Here is a 20960-nt window from a genome sequence, read left to right as displayed (position 1 = left end):
AGATGTTAATTTACGAGCCAAATTCTTGTCGTTTACGGTAAGGTTTAATTTTATGCTTTAACATGAGGGAATGTGCGGCTGAGGTCATAGAATACTGGTTAGACTCATAGTGAGGCACCTGTTAGTGAAAGACTTCAACACTTCAAGAGTGATGATTTTGACGTCGAAGACCAGCATGAAGGTGGAAGAGAGAAGATTTTCGAAGCTACTCAAATCGAGACAAACAATCACAGGAGATCGTAATCGAAAGCAGCTGATGCGTTTGAGCCGTGCACTGAAAGACAAGCGGCCACAATACTGCGAGAGACATGAAAAGGTGATTTTGCAGCATGACAGCCCTCGATCCCATGTCGCAAAACCCGTCAGAACACATTGAAAACGTTGAAATGGGAAGTTCTACCCCACCGCCGTATTCTTCAGATATTGCTTTCTCTGATTGTCACCTGTTTGGGTATGAAGAACGTATGGCTTGGCTGACCAGCATTTCCGATCATACACTGAGGGGGGCATCGCAACACCAGCAAGGAGTTGTGCGACGTAAACGAAAGTGGTAACAAAATGAAACACCTACAGCCATTCTTAAGATGTCGTTTATTGCGTAGCTACTAATTTCGGCGCTTCAGTGCAGCATCTTCAGGCCTTAGTTGATGCTCAAGGAGTTATCACGATCCATATACACAATACATCAGTGGTCAGCATTACTGGTTTACGCAGACTATCTGTAATTGTGATGTCTCTTCAACCATCAACTGTTAAGTAAACAGTGAACGTGCGTAGTCCCCCAGACCTCCAGGCACAAGGATGGAGATATACAAACGAAAGTTGATAGGCGTGTTTCTACACCTGAAAGATGATGTCTATTCAAATTTCGCACTAGTCGCACAACAGTGGCGCTAGTAGCGCCACTATGACAGTGCAAATCAGGTTTGCTTTAAACACACCTGTAGCGGTCGTGAGTATTAGTTGCTTTTGAAATTGAACGCAGTGAGTTGATGTTAGTCAAGAGTGCCGTTAAGGTGACAAAGACACACTATCAGCACCTCGCCAAGTTTGAACAGGTCGCGTAATAGAGCTACGAGAAGCTGGCTGTTCCGTCTGTCTGTTGTGTTTTCTGATGAAAGCTTGTTCTGCCTCGGTGCCAGTGACGGCCGTGTGTTGGTTAGAAGGTGGCCAGTTGGGGGCCTGCAACCCTGCCTGCTAGACACTGGACTTATAAAGCTGGAGTTACAGTCTGAGGTGCGATTTCGTTCGACAGGAGTAGCACTCGCTTGGATATCCCACGCATCCTGACAATAAAATAACTCGTCAATCAGGTGATTCGACCTGTTGTGCTGCCATTCACGAACAGCATACCAGTGGGTGTGTTTCAACAGGATAACATTCGCCCACGTACCGCTGCTTTACAGAGTTTCGACGTGTTGCGCTGGCCTGCTCGATCGTCAGATCTGTCTCCAGTCCAGCACATATCGGACATCATCGGACGACAACTCCTGCGTCATCCAGAACCAACATTAACCGTCCCTGTATTGACCGACCAGGTGCTACAGGCACGGAACACCATTCCTCGAGCTGACATCCAGCACCTATACAACACAATGCGTGCACGTTTGCCTGCTTGCATACAGCGTTCTGGCGGTTACGACGGTTAATAATGTACCAGCATTTCACTTTTGCAATGGCTTTATCTCGCGCTTACATTAACCTTAGATCTTGCGTTGTTAACCCCCACAATGGGAGGAGCGCGTCGGCACGCTCTTTGAATTCCTAGTCAGCGGTGGAGGACGTACCAGCGTGCTTCCTCTACCCCTTCTCAATGACAAAGAGCGTGCTCGCGCGCTCGCCGTCCTTGGATGGGGGATGTTGACTTGCATTGCGGGCTTGCACAGTAGGACTTTACGTTCGTTTTTTCATCGAAAAGACGTAGTCCAATTGAAATGTACAACTTTCTAAATAAAAAATTACCATTGAGGCACTTCTTAAGCATATGTTTTTTAGAAGTTGAAATTAGGACTTTGATTTTAAAAAAGCAGTTCACATTTCAAAAATTATAATTTAATTAAGTTATAGTCAAATCTAAATAAATATGTATCCGACAATTTGAAAAAAAAACATAAAATATTAAGGTTCAAATGGCTCTGAGCACTATGGGACTCAACTGCTGAGGTCATTAGTCCCCTAGAACTTAGAACTAGTTAAACCTAATTAACCTAAGGACATCACAAACATCCATGCCCGAGGCAGGATTCGAACCTGCGACCGTAGCGGTCTTGCGGTTCCAGACTGCAGCGCCTTTAACCGCACGGCCACTTCGGCCGGCAAAATATTAAGGTGTCATATCTTTATGATAATACTAAAAACAGGTTATTATGCATATCGCCGGCATATGTGGGCAGATAGGGCAATGGTAGGAAGTTTCTTGCCTGTTCTTATTGTCTAGACAAACTCGGCACCTCTTTCTGGTCCCTTCAGCTTCCCAAATTCTGTGGGGAAATGGTACATAGTTCTTTGATCCCAGTTCTTTTTAAAGGTTGTCTCATTGTTGGCATCTCTTTAATGGGGGTAAGTAGAGATTTTATTATTGATTACTAACAAGGGGTTCTAGGCGCTACAGTCTGGAACCGCGCGACCGCTACGGTCGCAGGTTCGAATCCTGCCTCGGGCATGGATGTGTGTGCTGTCCTCAGGTTAGTTAGGTGTAATTAGTTCTAAGTTCTAGGGGACTGATGACCTCAGAAGTTAAGTCCCATAGTGCTCAGAACCATTTGACTAACAAGGATCGAATTTTGTAGTCTGTCAACAGGTATAGATTCATTGGTTCTGGATTTTTTGCAAAATGCAAAGCTTGAATGATCCCCAAACACGTATCCCCGCCCATAACTCCACGAAAGCACGGTAATCCAAAGGGTGCAGTGTCAGTAATCTAATAATCACTTATTCTGCACAATGAAATGGTTACCATGTGGTGAAGTAAACCAAGAAACATCCTGAATTCTTCTATTTCCAGATACTCCCACATTTTTTTACCTGTGCTTTAGGATGTGTGGCCATTGTGCCTAAATATCGATCATAAAGATTTGTTAGTGTCACATGGTCAAGGAGTTCGTCGGTTAGAAAGAGGCTTAAGAAGTGAGTCATGTCAACAGTTCAGGATTTATTTTTAAAGGTATGTCAGGGGCTTGTGTGGTCCATTGTCTAGGGGTCGGTTTGAGGACCTGAAGGGACGCTTACCTGAGCTGTCGAGTGAGGTACTTCAGATTCGTCGTCTTTGGAAATTTGTGGTAAGTTCCTGTGGGATCAAGGTGCTGAGGTCATCGGTCCCTAGGCTTACACGCTACGTAATCTAATTTAAACCAACTTACGCTAAGGACAATACACACACACACACACACACACATGCCCAAGTGCGGACTCGAACCTCCGCCAGGGGGAGCCGTGCGAACCATGGCAAGGCCCCTGAGACCAAGCGGCTCGTCACTTGTCGTCTTTAGCGGAATCCTCGTCCCGTCTCTGTTTTCCTGGCTGCCCTCCTCAGGATGACAGTGCTGTCCTCACTTTCCACTCTGCTTTGCCTGGGAGTACACAAAAATGAATCATTTCACTAAAGTCTGCAAAGTTAGATAAAAAGTAAGGAAACGTAAACAAATGTTTTGTTTTCCAGCCATATTTACAAAACAAATTAATTTTATTCCATAAAATGCCTATAATGAAAGACACTAAGAAGAATAAAGCACAAATACGAAAAGAATACTTAGAAAGTGATTTTCTGATAATTGCGTTATTATCTGTTTGTCAATCAGATTATTTGGTTCACTGTGTTCATAAATCATCTGTCAGAGTTTTTAAAAACAATGTAAGAATAATCTTTGAAAATTGCACGCTCACAAACCTTGCTGCTGCGGAAAGCGTCCAAGGCGCACAGGGATCAGCGAAAGTCTGCAGCATAGGTGCTGATGTCGAAGACTTGGGATCTGAAGAAACTAATGGAATGAGTTGAGAATCGTCAGACCTTCTTTTACTTCCTCAAGTGCGAATTATTCTGACCGAAAATAAGTTTATTTAGCAGGATGGAGAAATATTTGTGGAAAGTATTACTTCCAAATGTTCAATCAATCAGAATAACATATACTAGTATATTTAGACAAGCAGTTACTAAAAAAACTATTTGTTCCAATAACCTCCTACAATATATGATTGTACCTTGATCAGATACAAAAAAGAAGTATTTGTTTAAGAATTCAACATAACAATCTAATCAAAATGCGTAGGAAAATGTGCTCCGCTCACTTTGAGATTGCAGAATTACTGCTGGCGAACTGCTGTGGATACTGGAAAACAAATACGTGCTCGGGGTTCTCTAAGAATTTCAGAATCAATGGCAGATCACTTGGATTTTTGCAGAGGACTGCCTTGGAACGAGGTAAACATAAAAGTGAAGGACCAAGAGCGGGCCGGGACGCTCGGTCATTGCAAAGGGGTATGGGGGAGAGCGCCGGTACGTCCCCCGACTGAAGGAGCGTGCCGGTGCGTTCGCCGTATTGAAGGGGTTGATCACTTAAATTTGTTACCTAGACAAATGTATTCCCGAAATTTCATTGCTCTACATTAATTATTTTTTCGTGTTGCCTGTTTTTCAGTAAATGTATGAATAAGTGCAAAATTGGATCGATTCATGGGTCTCAAAAGACTCCCATTTCTTCCGCTACGCGATTCCTGTGTTGCGCGAGTGATGGAAGAAAGTAATGGGTAGCAGTGGTCAATACTTCGAATCGTATGAGTTGTGAAAGGCAGGAACTTCGGGAAGAAACGGCGGAAGCAAAGTTATCTTCGTTCTGAATATATGTTTAAATGCCACAGTGCTTTACAAGGCATGATATCCTAGTGGTCGTGATATGCCCCCGCCTTACCACGACCTTCGAACTGACTTAACCAGAGAGTTACAGGGGGACTCACAGTTTAATGGTGAACTTGTTCCTCAGAGCAACTTGATATTTTTCACATAATGGGGCAAAGGAAGCGATAAATAACAGAAAATATCCTTGGAACGACTAGGTATCGAACCCTGGGCATTTGCGTTTGTTACCTTACGATAAGATTTAACCGATTAGTCACCGAGGCACACATACAATGAAGTTGTCATAAAGAAAAGAAGGCCTGGAACAGGTGGGACACATTTATTTATGGCTAAACCAATAACGTCGATTTGATAATCACAATGTTAAGCAAATTTCTGATTAGGTAACCGAGCGTGGAGGGAACTCTGCTTTAATCCTCAGGAGAGGGACTATGTGTGGCGCAGTTTTGTTTAACGGGAGTGAACGTATTGAAGGACATCGTCCCGTTCAGTGATTGTTTTCTGTAGCTAGTATTGCTGTCTGCACTGCCATTACCATAACTTTTTATACTTTCTCATGATTTCGAAGGTGTTTGAGAGAAGACGATGGAAAGAGAATGTGACATACAAATTCGAAGAGAACTTGGAAAATTCTGCAAGCCTAGTTGACAACTGTACAAACCAGTACTTCCTTCTGTTTTTGTTCAGACTAGTTCATACATATACTGTAGCAGGAAGCACCAGTTGATTCTGTGAGGTTTGCTGCAGCTGTCGCATCAGTTTGCAATAACATAGGCACGAGTTAAGAGCAATTTTGTTGTGTACTGATGTCTACAGCTACGAGCGGATTATTAATACGAAAAAGCGCCTTAACGGTCAGTGACGACTGTGTCTTCATATTCTGACAATTCATTGAGTTTGTGATGTCCTCAGTCGCGAGCACATTCAGTCTGCAGATCGAACTGCTTCTTGATGCAATACAGAAGCAGTCTAGAACGGCTATAGGGTGTGTATCACGAGCACCTACTGGAATAATTCTTGTGGTTGTCAGGAGCCATTCTGAATCACCCCGTTTAAGTGACGGGTAGCGACGTCAAAGGGTATTATGCTCGTTAAGAGAGGAGCATGGGACATATCGTGTTTCGTGGTGGATAGTTTCGCTACGCTGATAGACCTGACACTTAACTATCACCCGTACAGTAAACACTCTTTCGTCATTTCTTTTTGGGTCCGTATTTGCAATGTAGAATTTGGGACTCTGTGTTTCTATAAAACATTTTTCCTACCTATAGTTAGTTTCACCAAAATTATGCCATCAAGTTTTTTATACTAAAAATATGGATATCCAGAAGGTTCGCAACGACAGTACACCTGTTTAAAGTTTATGTTGTTATCATGCCGAAATGCTTCAGCGTCCTGTTCTTTTTACATACGGAAATGTCCACATACTAACACATGTCGGTAACTTTCTAATATTCTTACGCCAGATCAGACGTGATTAAACAGATTATGATAGTAGATTCGAAACAAATAAAGTTGGTAACACATCTACGTGTTTTTGTAATACATTTCAGCCTCAAGTCATACAAATGGTATCATTTCCGGTTTCGACTTACTAACATGCGATGCTTAGTTGATTTGAATAAGTTCAATAGTAACTCGTCAACTGAACAGATGCGGAAGGCGCTCACAATCATTTCAGCTGACGAGTTACTACTGAACATATTCAAATCACCTAACGATCACTTGGTACCAGGTCGGAACCGGTCGTGATTTCATTTGTATGAAGTGAGCCGAAATATATACTGTAATTCAAAATTTCGTTTAAAGGACGCTCTTTGTGTTTCCCAAAGGCAGTATGCCCTATATGTTCACGTCTAGTTTTACTCACGAGAACATGCTACTGCATTTGTAAAATTGTTTCGTGCCGACATAAAAATTTATGATCACAGGTGTGCGTGTTGTAGATACGTTGTTGCCCCATGTAATAAAACCTGCAACAGTTTGATAGCGAGGTGGAAGTTTAAGAAAAGTAAAAAATGCTGAAGTACTTCAGCATGTGGTTTTTAAAGGGAAGCCGGCCGGTGTGTTCTAGGCGCTTCGGTCTGGAACCGCGCGACCGCTACGATCGCAGGTTCGAATCCTGCCTCGGGCATAGATGTGTGTGATGTCCTTAGGTTCGTTAGGTTTAAGTAGTTCTAAGTTCTAGGGGACTGATGACCTCAGATGTTAAGTCCCATAGTGCTCAGAGCCATTTGAATTTTTTTTTAAAGGGAAAACGCCATAAACAGGTTTATTTTCAGTGTACCTTTGCTGTATATTCCACCTTATCTCAAACCGAAAACTCTTAGGCACGATTTTGAAGAAATTAATGTAAGACATTTTTTTCCACGAAGGCTGGCTATTAAGTGGTACAAAGGTAAAATATTGAAACGTATCTCGACTCTCTTTTGATGACCTGCAGGGGTGCTTCCGCCAGCTGGAGATCTACACGCGGCATACAGTGGCATGCGGGGTTTATGTGCGTGTAGGCGTAAAAGTGCGCGGTGCATCGCAGTGCCGCAGTTGCGTTTTGAAGGTGATCCAACTGGAATCACCGCTTGCGACTTTGCGCTGCAGTACACAGCTGGAACGCGCCACTGGACGAGAGGAAAGTTAGCTGTGCGCAGTGTCACCGCCATCTGTGTCGCAAGTCCAGTCTTGGTGACTGACTGCAAATCAATCGGAGCTAATCACGTCACACCAGCGACCGGCAGCTGGGCGTTGGCTACGTCGCCAGCACTGGCAATGTAACTGCGTTGTCAAACAGAAGACACAGCCGTTTCAGTAATTTCACTTTATTTTGCGCTACATTAACCAAGGGGGAACGTTTTGAGCTTCAGTGCTTTACATGTCGCGAATTACAAGTGAACGAGGCAATATATTGAAAATTTTACGTATTAATGTCACGAATATTTCGTTGTTATATTCTTGAAATTAGACGTGATAAACCAGCGCTTCTTCTTTCGTATCCTCAATTTTGTCTTCCTTAACAGTAAATATACTTTCTTTGTGGTCAATCCGTGGATTACTTTCAGGACTTCCAGATACGTCTACTCTTTCTCTCCAAAATGTCCAAAGGCGCCTACACTCAAAGTCAGGAATCACTATCCCGAATATACCTGTGCTTATTCACACCCTGCCACACCTTTCTTTACGCTATAGACCTGCGTGCACTAAGCAGTTTATGAAAGCTACGTTCTTTGTCTTATTGCTACCATAAATTTCTCCGCAGCTGTACATCCTATGATGCAGAGTTATTGCTACACAGATTTGTTCGTCACACACACTAATTTACCCTTTAAGTAAGAAAATGCACGATTTTTTGATCAGAGTTCACAATAGTAAGGATATTGAGATAAGTTTTCTGAATACCGTACCGCATCGTACTGTAAAAAACTATACTGGAGAAACCAACGTTTCGGCCACGGTTGCAGTGGCCTTTTCTGGTTCTTGATCAGCAGTCCCAGAAGGAGGCCACGGTACCCGTGCCCGAAACGTTGGTTTCTCCAACGTTGGTTTCTCCAGGACAGCTTTTTAGTACGATGCGGTACGGTACTCAGAAAACTCTTACGTCAATTGACTCTGGCTGCGGAAGTCTACGCAGTTATAGTAAGAATATTGTTATTTTTATAGTACCTCAGAGTTTACCCTCACAACATCTAAAAATAGTTTGTGACACACTACTTCCTCAGTTCATCATTCAGCCAAGTTTCAAATCGCGCCGCACGGGGTAGCCGCGCGGTCCGGGCGCCTTGCCACGGTTCGCGCGGCTCCCTCCGTCGCAGGCTCTGGTCCTCCCTCGGGCATTGGTAAGTGTGTTGTCCTTAGCGTAAGTTAGATAAAGTAACGTGTAAGCCTAGGGACCGATGATCTCAGCAGTTTGATCCCGTAGGAAATTACCACCAAAGAATTTCAAATCGCGTTTTCAAACCGCTTGACCCTATACATTATCTGCCCCTGGTAGCTGAGTGATCAGCGCGACGGAATGTCATATCTAACGGCCCGGGTTCGATTTCCGGCTGGGTCGGAGGTTTTCTCCCCTCAGGGACTAGGTGTTGTGTTGTCCTTAGCATCATCGTTTCATCCCCATCGACACCCAAGTCGCCGAAGTGGCGTCAACTTGAAAGACTTGCACCAGGCGAACGGTCTACCCGTCGGGAGGCCCTAGCCACACGGCATTTTCGTTTACCCTATACATTCCACAGGAATGTAAGAGAAGTGTATTCGCGGCTTTGTAGCAAGATGTCACTGCTTCCAAGCCCTTGTTACACAACAATTCTCGCCACACTCAGTGCTTACAGGTTTCGTTTATATATCTTGCCACAGCTACACGACTCCCACACTACCACAGACAACCAATAAATATGTACCATGTGATGATGAAGCGCTAGGCGATTCGAAACCGTAATGGGACAATAAAAGAATTGAAGAACAAAATCAAAAGGTCACTGGTTGCTGTATTTTCAAGAAACATTTATTCATTACTTTCGCAGCGTTCCTCATCCATAAAGCATAAAAGTTTCAATTTTATACATCTCTTTGTAGTACAGTTTGGTAGTATTTTAACATGACGTAAACATGTTGTTGATATGTTCGTTACTTGAAAGACTAAGGTTAGTTGTTACAAGGTTCTTCAGTTCTCTTAGACGTTTAGGACTGACAGTTGTCCAGCACTCAAATGTTTATACATGATACTATATTTATCCAATATTTCACAAATACTTGACGAAAAGTTAATTTTGCTAAGAGCTTGTAGTTTGTTTGCAGGTTTGAATAATCAGCTGCTTTACACCAGTAGGTGCAATTTTTCGTAGGTGTCAATGGAAATCTATCGGAAAGGAGGTGTTTTGACTATATTTGCCACATGTTTTCCTGCAGAAGCAGTTGCATAGTGCAGAGTGTTCAAAAATTAACATAAGCCATTGAAAAATGAAGTTACAAAAGTTGTTGAAACTGCGCTTGATGTCGTACTTGTCTTGCGTATCCCTGCCATAATTTTTTGTGAAGACGTTCCGAACACATCATAATTGGGATATTTAATACACTAGATACAAAGTGTAGTGCATTTCTTTCTCAGTTAAATAAGTGCAATACTTGCAACAAAAATGAGACATTGTTCCAACGAGGGGTGGTCATAATGTTTTAATTATCACCTAAAATAATAAAGTTAAATCTGTATTCGTGGTACGTATTGAAATTCCCGCAGTGTAGTACCGCATCACGGCAATAGAGGAGCCAAAACAAAATTTTGTTTCCGCGAGCGGAGTGCTACCGTATTGTGGCTACCGTAGTGTGGCTAGACTACAGACATTTATCGGCAAACAAACAAAGAATTGGTTACATAGCTTCAGTGTTTCGATATGATAATTATGACTTTATGACTGGCTGCGTCGCTTTTTGAACACACTGTATGCGGGAGATAGCTCATGCGGCAGTCAGTCATAGAGGGGTCCGCTCGCCGAGGAAGCGGGTAGACTATTTAGGGAATGCTACCCTCCGGCGGCGGCCGTGTGGGGCTAATTGTAACACAGGAAGCAGGGGCGCCGGCCTCGGCTGGCAGAAAGGAGTCAGCTGTTCTTTGTGGAGGGGAGTGCGAGTCCTCCGCGTTCCGGCTTCAGTTCCTCGCTATTTTAGATTTCTTATTCTGCTTGCACAGGTTTGCTTATATCAACTAAATAGTTATTTACGCCAGCAATTTGATATCAAATGAGGCCAGTGTTTACACCTCGTAGTTGGTTGCGGATAGGTTTGCTGTCAAAGGATGGATATGCTTCCCTGATGTGTCCGTATGTAAAACCTCCGACACTATTCCCACAAGTGCTTTTTTCCTTACAAGAATGCTTCTGTCTTCAGTAATGGTAGATATAAAATATTTTCTGTTTAGATCGCGTAAGATATATTTTTTAATTCCTTGTCATATCTTCTTTGTCTGATTGTGGCAGTAAAAAGAAACACGTTATATGCAATAAAAAGAGCCTAGTTATCCGAAGAACATATGGCCGCGAGCTTTTACTTGGAATTTATCATGTTAATAAATCGTCAGGCTGTAAACCGTTCCTTTGACCTGTAGTACAACGCCCAATTAACTCAACGCAATGATAAACCAGATAATTACAGATCTTACACCTTTCCTTGCGGTGTACATGGTGAAGGAAACGTCTGATAATATGGTCAAAACAGAGCAATCTCCCTTATAACCATGGGTCGAAAATATGCCGTTGGGGAGCTACGACCAGAAAACGACCGCCAGTGAGCGGCTAGCGCGCGAAAGTGTGGCTGTTAAATGCAGAGGAGAGAGCGGATAGGTGGAAAGAGTACATTGAAGGCCTTTAATAGAGGGACGACTTTTGTCATGACGTGATAGAAGCTGAAACAGGAGTGTGCAGGGAAGAGCTTTGGACGACTTCAGAGCAAATAAGGCAGAGGGGATATATAACAGTACACTGGAATTTCTAAAACCATTGGCGGAAGTGACAACAAAACGACTATTCACATTGTTGTTTAGCATTTATGAGGCTGGGAATATACCATCAGACTTTCGGAAGAAACGTCATCCACACAATTCACAAGATAGCAAGAGTCGACAGGTTCGAGAATTATGGCTTATCAGCTTGACAGCTCATGCATACAAGATGCTCACAAGAGCAATTACAGAAGAATGACATAGGAAATTGAGGATCTGTTAGATGGCGATTAGTTTGTCTTCAGGCGAGGTAAAGGGACCAGACTGGTCGTGCTCTCGGTGCGGTTGATAATCGAAGCAAGACAAGAAAAATCAAGATATGTTCATAGGATTTGTCGACAGGATGATAGGCCATCTGTTAAGGTCACTTCCGTGGGGCTAGATGGACTTGTAGAGGGTAAAAACTACATCCAGCAAATAACTGAGGACGTAGATTGCAAATCCTTTGAGATGATAAGATTGGCGGAGGAGAGGAATTCTTGGCGGGTCACATCAAACCAGTCAGAAGACCGATGACTCAAAATATGCCAAAAAGCGCGGTTACTAATTAAGTTAATCTTGACTGTCGTAAGACCCACAGCTTCCCTTTTTAAGTCATTATACTGGCACAACTCTGTTGGGATTTGTTACGAAAACTGTTCGCACTGTAACCTGATGATTTTCTCTCGGAAGAAACCGGTCGTGACATAATAAATGTCTGTCAGTACAGCTGTGGTAGTTTCTTACAAATTCCACATAATTAAGTTTCCTGCCGATAATGGTTTCAACTGAACGGTCAAACCTGGGCAAATTTTCTATTCCTGTCGATTTCTGGTTGGGTTAGAAGCGAATTTTCTGTGATGTTTTCTGGGAAAATACACTAAAATTACTGCAATGTAATTAATGTGGTAAGCTACTAGGCTGACAAAGCCGCACAGCCAGACACATCGAGAACGTTCGCCTATCAGACAGACCTCCGCGCGCTCGTTGCCGATTGGGTGTCGTTTGATGGCCGTAGCTCCGGAACGGTGCGTTTACGACCTGTGGTTGTTTGAAAAATTTCTGCTCTATGGGATATTCCGTAAGTTTCCAAGTCTGACGACCTAGCCAGAGCGATGAAAAGACGACCAGGTGGTTTTTCCTTTCCTCGGTAGTCCTGACGTGCGGCTTGCGAAGACTCGCAGTACTCCGCCAGTTTATGACGCGTTCTGTTATGAGTGCTATGAAGGGGCAGTTTATCTCGTATGATGTCATAGCTGCACGTTCAGGTGTGATAACAACGCAGCTTGCCGTCCGCTGTCCTACACTAGTGAGCCCGCGTCGTCCAGCTGCTCTCGTGTGCTAGCTCCTGACACACCGAGCGACGTGGCGCAGTTGTTAGCAACTGGACTCGCTTTCGCGAGGATTGTGGTTCAAATCCCCGTTTGGTCATCTGTGGATTTTTCCTTGTTTTGCCTAAATCGCTGGATGCACTGAAAACACCGCTGCCGTTGTCCTTCACTACCATTCCTCCAACCAAGAGTGTGTTCCATTTCTTACCTCTTAATCGACGAGACGTTAAACCCTGATCTTCCTTTCTTTTTATCTTCTACCAGCTAATCAAATTTCCTCCTCTCCTCAGTTCTTCCAGCACATTCTTGAAACATATGAAACCGTCAAGTAGAAGGCGTCTTTCGCCATCTGGGATTGCTGGCCTGTCTGCCTCCTCTGCATGATCCAGAACTTCTTGCCGACGACATTCACTCGCCTTGTGTTGTCTCAGCCCACTTACGCTCCCTATGGATCAAGACTCCACTGTTCCATCCTAACTTCTTTATCCCTAGTGCGCACTTGCATCACAAAAATGTAGCTCTTACCCAACCACACACTTTTAAGCTACTAGTTCGCCTACGGTGTATATTATTACCAAATCTACTATCCGTCGTTGTCCTTAGTTTGAAGTGACCGTCGTGCATAAAACCAACCGTGCACTACCTACATAGTTGGGGTAAAAGATCCCCAGTGCCGCTTTGATCGATGAGGCTATACAGCTCTTACACCACTCAGTCGGGGGATTGCGATCAGCTGATTGTACGCAGAAAAGGTCCAGCTCAGACAATTGGAACAGAAAATACAACGCCTTGTTCTGTTCTGTTCAGAATGATTTGGGGCACTGTCGTGGAGCAAAAGCAACCCCTTTGGACAGCTTCCCACGGAGCTTCATCTTCATAACCTCCCGTAATCTACGAGATTGCGGTAGTATGCTGCTGTGGCGGTTAGTCCGTTACGAACATCATAACTTAACACTATACGGTAAATAAATGTCGTGTGACTAGGGCCTCCCGTCGAGTAGACCGTTCGCCGGGTGCTAGTCTTTCGATTTGACGCCAGTTCGGCGACTTGCGCGTCGATCAGGATGAAATGGTGACAGGTTTTTTTCCCTTGAAAAGAAAAAAAAAGGTCAGTATCGCCGTGAAATATGATGGTAGGGTCTTCGCCTCGATCTTATTAACGGGAATTCCTGTTCTCCCGATCTTCGGTGAAGGCTTAGCCCTGCGGGCAGTTCCTTCATTCCATGTCCACTTCTTCTCTTCTGCCGCTGTCCTTTCTGGCCTCTCTCTGAAACAGAAGAACAAAATTTATTGTACTAGGTATGTACATACCAGTTTGTCCCTAAAAGGTGCACTTATTAAGTTGCAAGAATGAAGCATTTTGAGCAAATTTAGAATTCCTGCGATAAATGGCATTACTAAAGCACCGACAGCGCAGCCGGATTTAGAACACCAGGACCTGCACTTCCCTTGCGGTTTCCGGCTTTCTACAGAGATATGGTCTTTCAGTTCGTTCTTCGTATGGTGCATTGTTGCCGTGCACTTGTAGCAACTTAGCATGTGTGGTACGCTAATCTCATCAGTGTACTGCACCATTTTGTTTTGGTTTCTCTAGCTGCGTGCATATGGTAATGTGGCGTGAGGATTTCAGTGTCAGGACTACGGAAATATAACGGCAAACAATCAAAAAATTACCCAGCGAGGTGGCGCAGTGGCTAGCACACTGGACTCGGCTTCAGGAGGACGACGGTTTAATTCCGCGTCCGGCCATCCTGATTTAGGTTTCCCTAAATCGCCCCAGGCAAATGCCGGGATGGTTCCTTCGAAAGGGCACGACCGACTTCCTTCTCCGTCCTTCTCTAATCCGATGAGACCGATGACCTCGCTGTTTGGTCTCTACCCCCAAACAGCCCAACCCCCCAAACAAAATATTAATTACCTACTTTGATTTCCAACTGAGAATTAAAACCGGCTACCTTTCTAAATTTTGGGTTTTTCGTCAGTATTAAGATACTCAGTATAAGGGGTGATCGAAAAGTTCCCGTTTGAAGGTTTAATCCTTCGGCAGCCAAGAAAAGAATGACAACGCGTTGATCCTATTTGGTAGTAACATCGCCATACTTCAAGTTTCTGCATTTACCGCGCGCACTTCGGAAAGAGCCGAATCCCTTGCCTACATGTTGGTGTTTATATGTCCGCATCGGAGTCGGGCTACGTCGCATATAGGATGCAGCAGCGGCTTCAGACAGAAACTTTTTGATCGGTCCTAATACACTACTGGCCATTAAAATTGCTACACCAAGAAAAAAAAGCAGTTGATAAACGGCTATTCATTGGACAAATATATTATACTAGAACTGACATGCGATTAAATTTTCCCGCATTTGGGTGCATAGATCCTGAGAAATCAGTTCCCAGAACAACCACCTCTGGCCGTAATAACGGCCTTGACACGCCTGGGCATTAAGTCAAACAGAGCTTGGATGGCATGTACAGGTTCAGCTGCCCATGCAGCTTCAACACGATACCACAGTTCATCAAGAGTAGTGGCTGGCGTATTATGACGAGCCACTTGCTCGGCCACCATTGACCAGACGTTTTCAATTGGTGAGAGGTCTGGAGAATGTGCTGGCCAGGGCAGCAGTCGAACATTTTCTGTATCCAGAATGGCCCGTACAGGACCTGCAACATGCGGTCGTGGATTATCCTGCTGAAATGTAGGGTTTCGCAGGGATCGAATGAAGGGTAGAACTACGGGTTGTAACGCATCTGAAATGTAACGTTCACTGTTCAGAGTGCCGTCAGTGCGAACAAGAGGTGACCGAGACGTGTAACCAATGGCACCCCATACCATCACGCCGGGTGATACGCCAGTATGGCGATGACGAATACACACTTTCAATGTGCGTTCACAGCGATGTCGCCAAAAACGGGTGCGACCATCATGATGCTGTAAACAGAACCTAGATTCATCCGAAAAAAATGACGTTTTGCCATTTGTGCACCCAGGTTCGTCGGTGAGTACACTATCGCAGGCGCTCCTGTCTGTTTTGCAGCGTCAAAGGTAACCGCAGCCACGGTCTCAGAGGTGATAGTCCATGCTGCTGTAAACGTTGTCGAACTGTTCGTGCAGATGGTTGTTGTCTTGCAAACGTCCCCATCTGTTGACTCAGGGATCGACACGTGGCTGCACGATCTGCGGATAAGATGGCTGTCATCTCGACTGCTAGTGATACGAGGCCGTTGGGAGCCAGCACGGCGTTCCGTATTACCCTCCTGAACCCACCGGTTCCACATTTCGCTAACAGTCATTCGATCTCGAGAAACGCGAGCATCAATGTGGCGATACGATAAACCGCAATCGCGATAGGCTACAATCCGACCTTTATCAAAGTCTTAAACGTGATGGTACGCATTTCTCCTCCTTACATGAGGCATGACAACAACGTTTCACTAGGCAACGCCGGTCAACTGCTGTTTGTGTATGAGATATCGGTTGGATACTTTCGTCATGTCATCCCTTTGTAGGTGTCGCCACCGGCGCCAACCTTGTGTGAATGGTCTGAAAAGCTAACCATTTGCATATCACAGCATGTTCTTCCTGTCGGTTAAATCGTGTCTGTAGCAAGTCATCTTCGTGGTGCAGCAATTTTAATGGTCAGTAGTGTATATCAGAACGAAAACAATACGTGAGTTGATTGCTCGTAGAGGTGACAAATGACATGATTTGTGGGGAAACAAAATGTTTTTCCCTGTAGCGTTCAACCTAACCAAATGTGGAAGCGTTAGGTGGATTGTTCAGCTGTGTAGGCCCCTTTACGCTGACAGTGGTGCGGTGAGTTGCGCTGTCGGTTTCTATAGTTTGTTGGCTGACGGTCCCTCCTCGCCGTTAGAGCTGGCGTTGCCGAAGAGGCGGTCACTGGGCTGGCCGGCGCTTCGTTAGCCGCTGAGGAATAGCTGCGGCTATTGTTTTAATTGGTCTCGCAATTAAGGCGCCGCTCGCAGCAGCTACACACAGCAGCGCGGCGTAGCCCACAGATCGTTATCTTAATTGGGAGCCGGCAGCCGCGGCCGCTTCTGCCCACACAGGCTCTCCAAAGCCTGTCATTGCTACTCAGAAATTCCCGAATTCATCTCAACCGAGCCAAAAGAACGCATTTTTTTTTATAGCGAAGTCGTTATCAGAGCAGCAACATGCAGACATCCGTCTGCATTTCCTGAAGTGATGGTCTTCGTCGTGCCTGTATTGAATGGAGGAATGGCTCCTTCAAAATATCTACGACATATGCCTACCTGCATCCAGTCGAATTCCTACTTCGTCTCCAGTGGCCGCACCGCCTACTTGACGTTGAATCCTGACCTCATTCCCTTTCAGTGACGGAACTATGAAGTTTCGATGGTGGCATTTGATTATATGCGTACGCTATTATCGAGCATGGCGGCATTATCGGCCTGTCGTAGCTAATGTGTGCTGAAATACATCCACATCTGTACTACACAAACCAATTTTGACAGCTGCTTCCCGTTCCAGTCACGTATGTAGCGCGGGTAGAATGACAGCGTAAACGCCTCTGTGCGAGCTGCAGTTGGTCTAATTGTCTTCGCGGTACGTAGGGGGCACAATATATTCCTAGATTCTTCACTTAATGCTGGTTATTCAAACTTTGTTTGTAGGCGTGTATCCTCAAGTGTCCGCTAGTTTACGTTTTTCAGCATTTCTGTGACGCTCCCCGAGGGACCAACAAACCTGTGGAAATTCCGTGCTGTCCTTATTTGTATATGCTCAGTATCCCCTGTTAATCCTATTTTATATGGGTACGACACAATTCCAGGAGGGGTCGAACGAGTGCTTTGTAGCTAATCTTCTTTGAAGATGTTTTCCCAGTATCCTAATAATGAACCTAAGTCTTAACACCTACTTTACGATGAGCCTATGTGATTACTCCATGTGGTGCCATTCCCAGATGATTCTATGCCTTGACTGGCATGGAAAACTGTACACTTTTTCGTTTAATGGTAACAGAAAGCGTACATCTGAACGATGTTCATTTTGAGAACAGTTATTTCACGTCCTGCAATTTCTTGAAATTCATTCTGAGTTAAGAACAATTTCTCGGCAGAAGACGCATTTATCTTTTACGAAAGTTGGGATATACAGCCAACAAACTGCTTTAAGTTTAGTTCTGAACTTGTTAAAAATCTTTGACAACATTTGCAGTTATCAATACCAATACTGTATTTCGTTACGAGTAATAAAGCGACATCTCATTCGTCTGGAAAATCAATAGGTACAACATCTATAGCCGGCCGTGGTGGCCGAGTGGTTCTAGGCGCCCCAGTCCGGAACCGCGGGACTGCTACGGTCGCAGGTTCGAATCCTGCCTCGGGCACGGATGTGTGTGATGTCCTTAGGTTAGTTAGGTTTAAGTAGTTCTATGTTCTAGGGGACTGATGACCTCAGATGTTAAGTCCCATAGTGCTAGGAGCCATTTGAACCATTTGAGCCAACATCTATATTCCTGGAAATGTTGAGATATTCTGTTATTGCACAGCGCCTACATTCATCGTGAGGAGGTCGCAGCATGTGGCACGGCGTAGTTGACAACTGGAAGTCTAGACATGTCAACTGATACGCGCCAACCACTTCCGTCTGCCGGCACCTTGCATGAAGGTGGTAGTGTGACGTTGATACGGGTTTTCGGCCTCTCAGTACCTCATCGCAAAGGGAGAACCAATAATCTGTTAATTCAACGTCAAATAAAAGTAAACGCTACAGTGAAGAACAACAGCACCGGTACAAAGGATGTGTGTAACTAGAAGTGAACAATCCACATTCCCCTCGGTCACCCGATAAAAGGAAAAATCAGTATCAAAACGGACGCTGTGCGAAGCATCAGTTTACAATTCTGCGTGTACTATACGCATGTGCGGCGTTGGCAGATGGTCCAGGATGTCTATGTCCCAGCATTCTGTGAAAGAGCGGGTTACACAGGATGCCTCACGAGCAGCGGTATATAGAAGAAACGTGTTGTAAATATGCATTATACAAAAAAATTATTGTCCATGCTACTGATTTTCGGAAATCTTCGTCTGACAGCAACTAATAGGAGATAAAAATATAGATCTATGTGTTTTAGGTACAGCTTACTCAGTAGTTTCATGTAACTGTATTCGATGTGATAGTCAGTGCATTAATTCCGTTCATTAGTACGTTGTGCTCCTCTGTTTATAGCTCTAAGTATGCTTTTCCAGAATTCTCATACTGTCTGGATCGGCTTCAGAAATAAGGCTCGTAGAAATCATAATGCGCCGTCGGGGCTATCTTCTGCATCCCTGCCTTTGACCCACATCATAAATAAAATCTAGCGAACTGCACGTAAATAATGGAAATCCCCATTACGGTATAATTATATGATATCCGAACAATCACTGGAAACACTCATATCCATTAAATATTTGGGAATATACATATGGGTACAGATCGATTTAAAGTGGAACGACCACATTAAACTAACAATAGGAACGGCAGAGCCAGACTGAGATTCTTTGGAAGCAATTTCAGGAATTGTAGTCCATCCACGAAGGACTAATACGTGAGTACTGTTCGTCAAAAAAATGGTTCAAATGGCTCTGAGCACTATGGGACTCAACTGCTGTGGTCATAAGTCCCCTAGAACTTAGAACTACTTAAACCTAACTAACCTAAGGACAGCACACAACACCCAGCCATCACGAGGCAGAGAAAATCCCTGACCCCGCCGGGAATCGAACCCGGGAACCCGGGCGTGGGAAGCGAGAACACTACCGCACGACCACGAGATGCGGGCTACTGTTCGTCAGTCGGAGACCCTTATCACATACGATTAGAGTTGCGCTCCTCCAAAACTACGGTTCGTTAGTTCTGGTACGCTACATAAATGACGTACTAAATCGAAGGGTAACCGGTAGTATTTGTAGGGAAACAAACGTAAATGAATTTGCTAGAGAGAAAATCGGAACCGACGATTTCTCTTTTTACTGTTGTTTGTTTGTTTTGTACATAATTAGAACCGCACATCAGAGTTAGTCCATTGTGTATTTTATACCCTTACCAAAAAACACTCCGTCCGATCAGGCTTTGGAAGGCCCAACGGCACCGACCGGCCGCCGTGTCATCGTCAGCCCACAGGCGTCACTCGATGCGGATATGGAGGGTCATGTCGTCAGCAGATACCTCTCCCGGCCGTATGTCAGTTTACGAGACCGGGGCCGCTATTTCTCGATCAAGTAGCTCCTCAGTTTGCCTCACAGAGGCTGAGTGCACCCCGCTTGCCAACAGCGCTCGGCAGACTGGATGGTCACCCATCCAAGTGCTAGCCCAGCCCGACAGCGCTTTACTTCGGTGATCCGACGGGAACCGGTGTTACCACTGCGGCAAGGCCGTTGGTATTTTATACTCTTATAGAATATAAATTGCATTTTTAAGTAATAAAAATCCGTTGATCACGTAACTTCTGCGCTTTTATGTTACGAAAGCAATTACTTTTGATGCAAGAACAGTCTACATGCACAAACATAAAAACACTGTTGTTATTTTGTATCCGGTAGAACGTTCTTCATCATGATCAAAGGCAAGAGTTTCCTGGTATTGTTGATAAACCCTAACTTTGTTTATGAATAACAGAAACATAATTTCAACGACGTATTGAAGCGATGTTTCATACATTTTTGTTTGGCGTTGTTTTTTTATTTTACCTTTTGTTGAGGAAATTGCGTTTTCTAGCGTTATATCATAAATCTGTATTGTTTGCTTTATTTTTACTACAGCATCCCTCTGTTTCACGTTACAAATCAACAATTTTCGATTAAACGCTGAATTAAACATTGATAAGTTAATTTTGCTATATGTATTATTTATTTTTAAGTGACTGACAGGAAGATAACTATGTAGAACTAAAATGTTCCATAGGTGACATTGCCCTTTGAATATTCTCACTTAGTTTCTAGACGGTTTTTCGTTTCCGGCTTTTAGGGGACTGTAGTAAGACGCTGATCGTATACGTAAAGGATGCGATCGTTATGATGCAACGCCCGATAGTTATGCAGCACACCTAACATACGGGTAACGCGGGTACGACCTTAACTGAATAAAGCTAGTAGAAAAACTGCTGTAGTCTACGGTGGCATGCAGTAGTTTTACAAGTCTAGGTACGACTGATACTGGATGTTGATATGATCCAAAGAAGAACAGCGCGTTTCGTCACAACTTATTTTAGTAAGCTGAAATAGTCACGGAGCTGCTCATCTGACTGCAGTGACAGACGGTTCGAGAGAGGTTTTGTGTAGCAAGCGTTAA

The 20960-nt window shown here is 44.2% G+C and overlaps 1 pseudogene; it reads right to left on the bottom strand.

Annotated features, from left to right (window-relative positions):
* Positions 1-19934: 19934 nt before the first annotated feature.
* On the bottom strand, positions 19935-20052 carry LOC124620560 (annotated as a pseudogene).
* Positions 20053-20960: the final 908 nt, after the last annotated feature.

This window comes from Schistocerca americana, chromosome 6, assembly GCF_021461395.2.
Source record: "Schistocerca americana isolate TAMUIC-IGC-003095 chromosome 6, iqSchAmer2.1, whole genome shotgun sequence".
NCBI classification, from domain to species: domain Eukaryota; kingdom Metazoa; phylum Arthropoda; class Insecta; order Orthoptera; family Acrididae; genus Schistocerca; species Schistocerca americana.
This window is presented reverse-complemented; position numbering and strand designations above follow the sequence as displayed.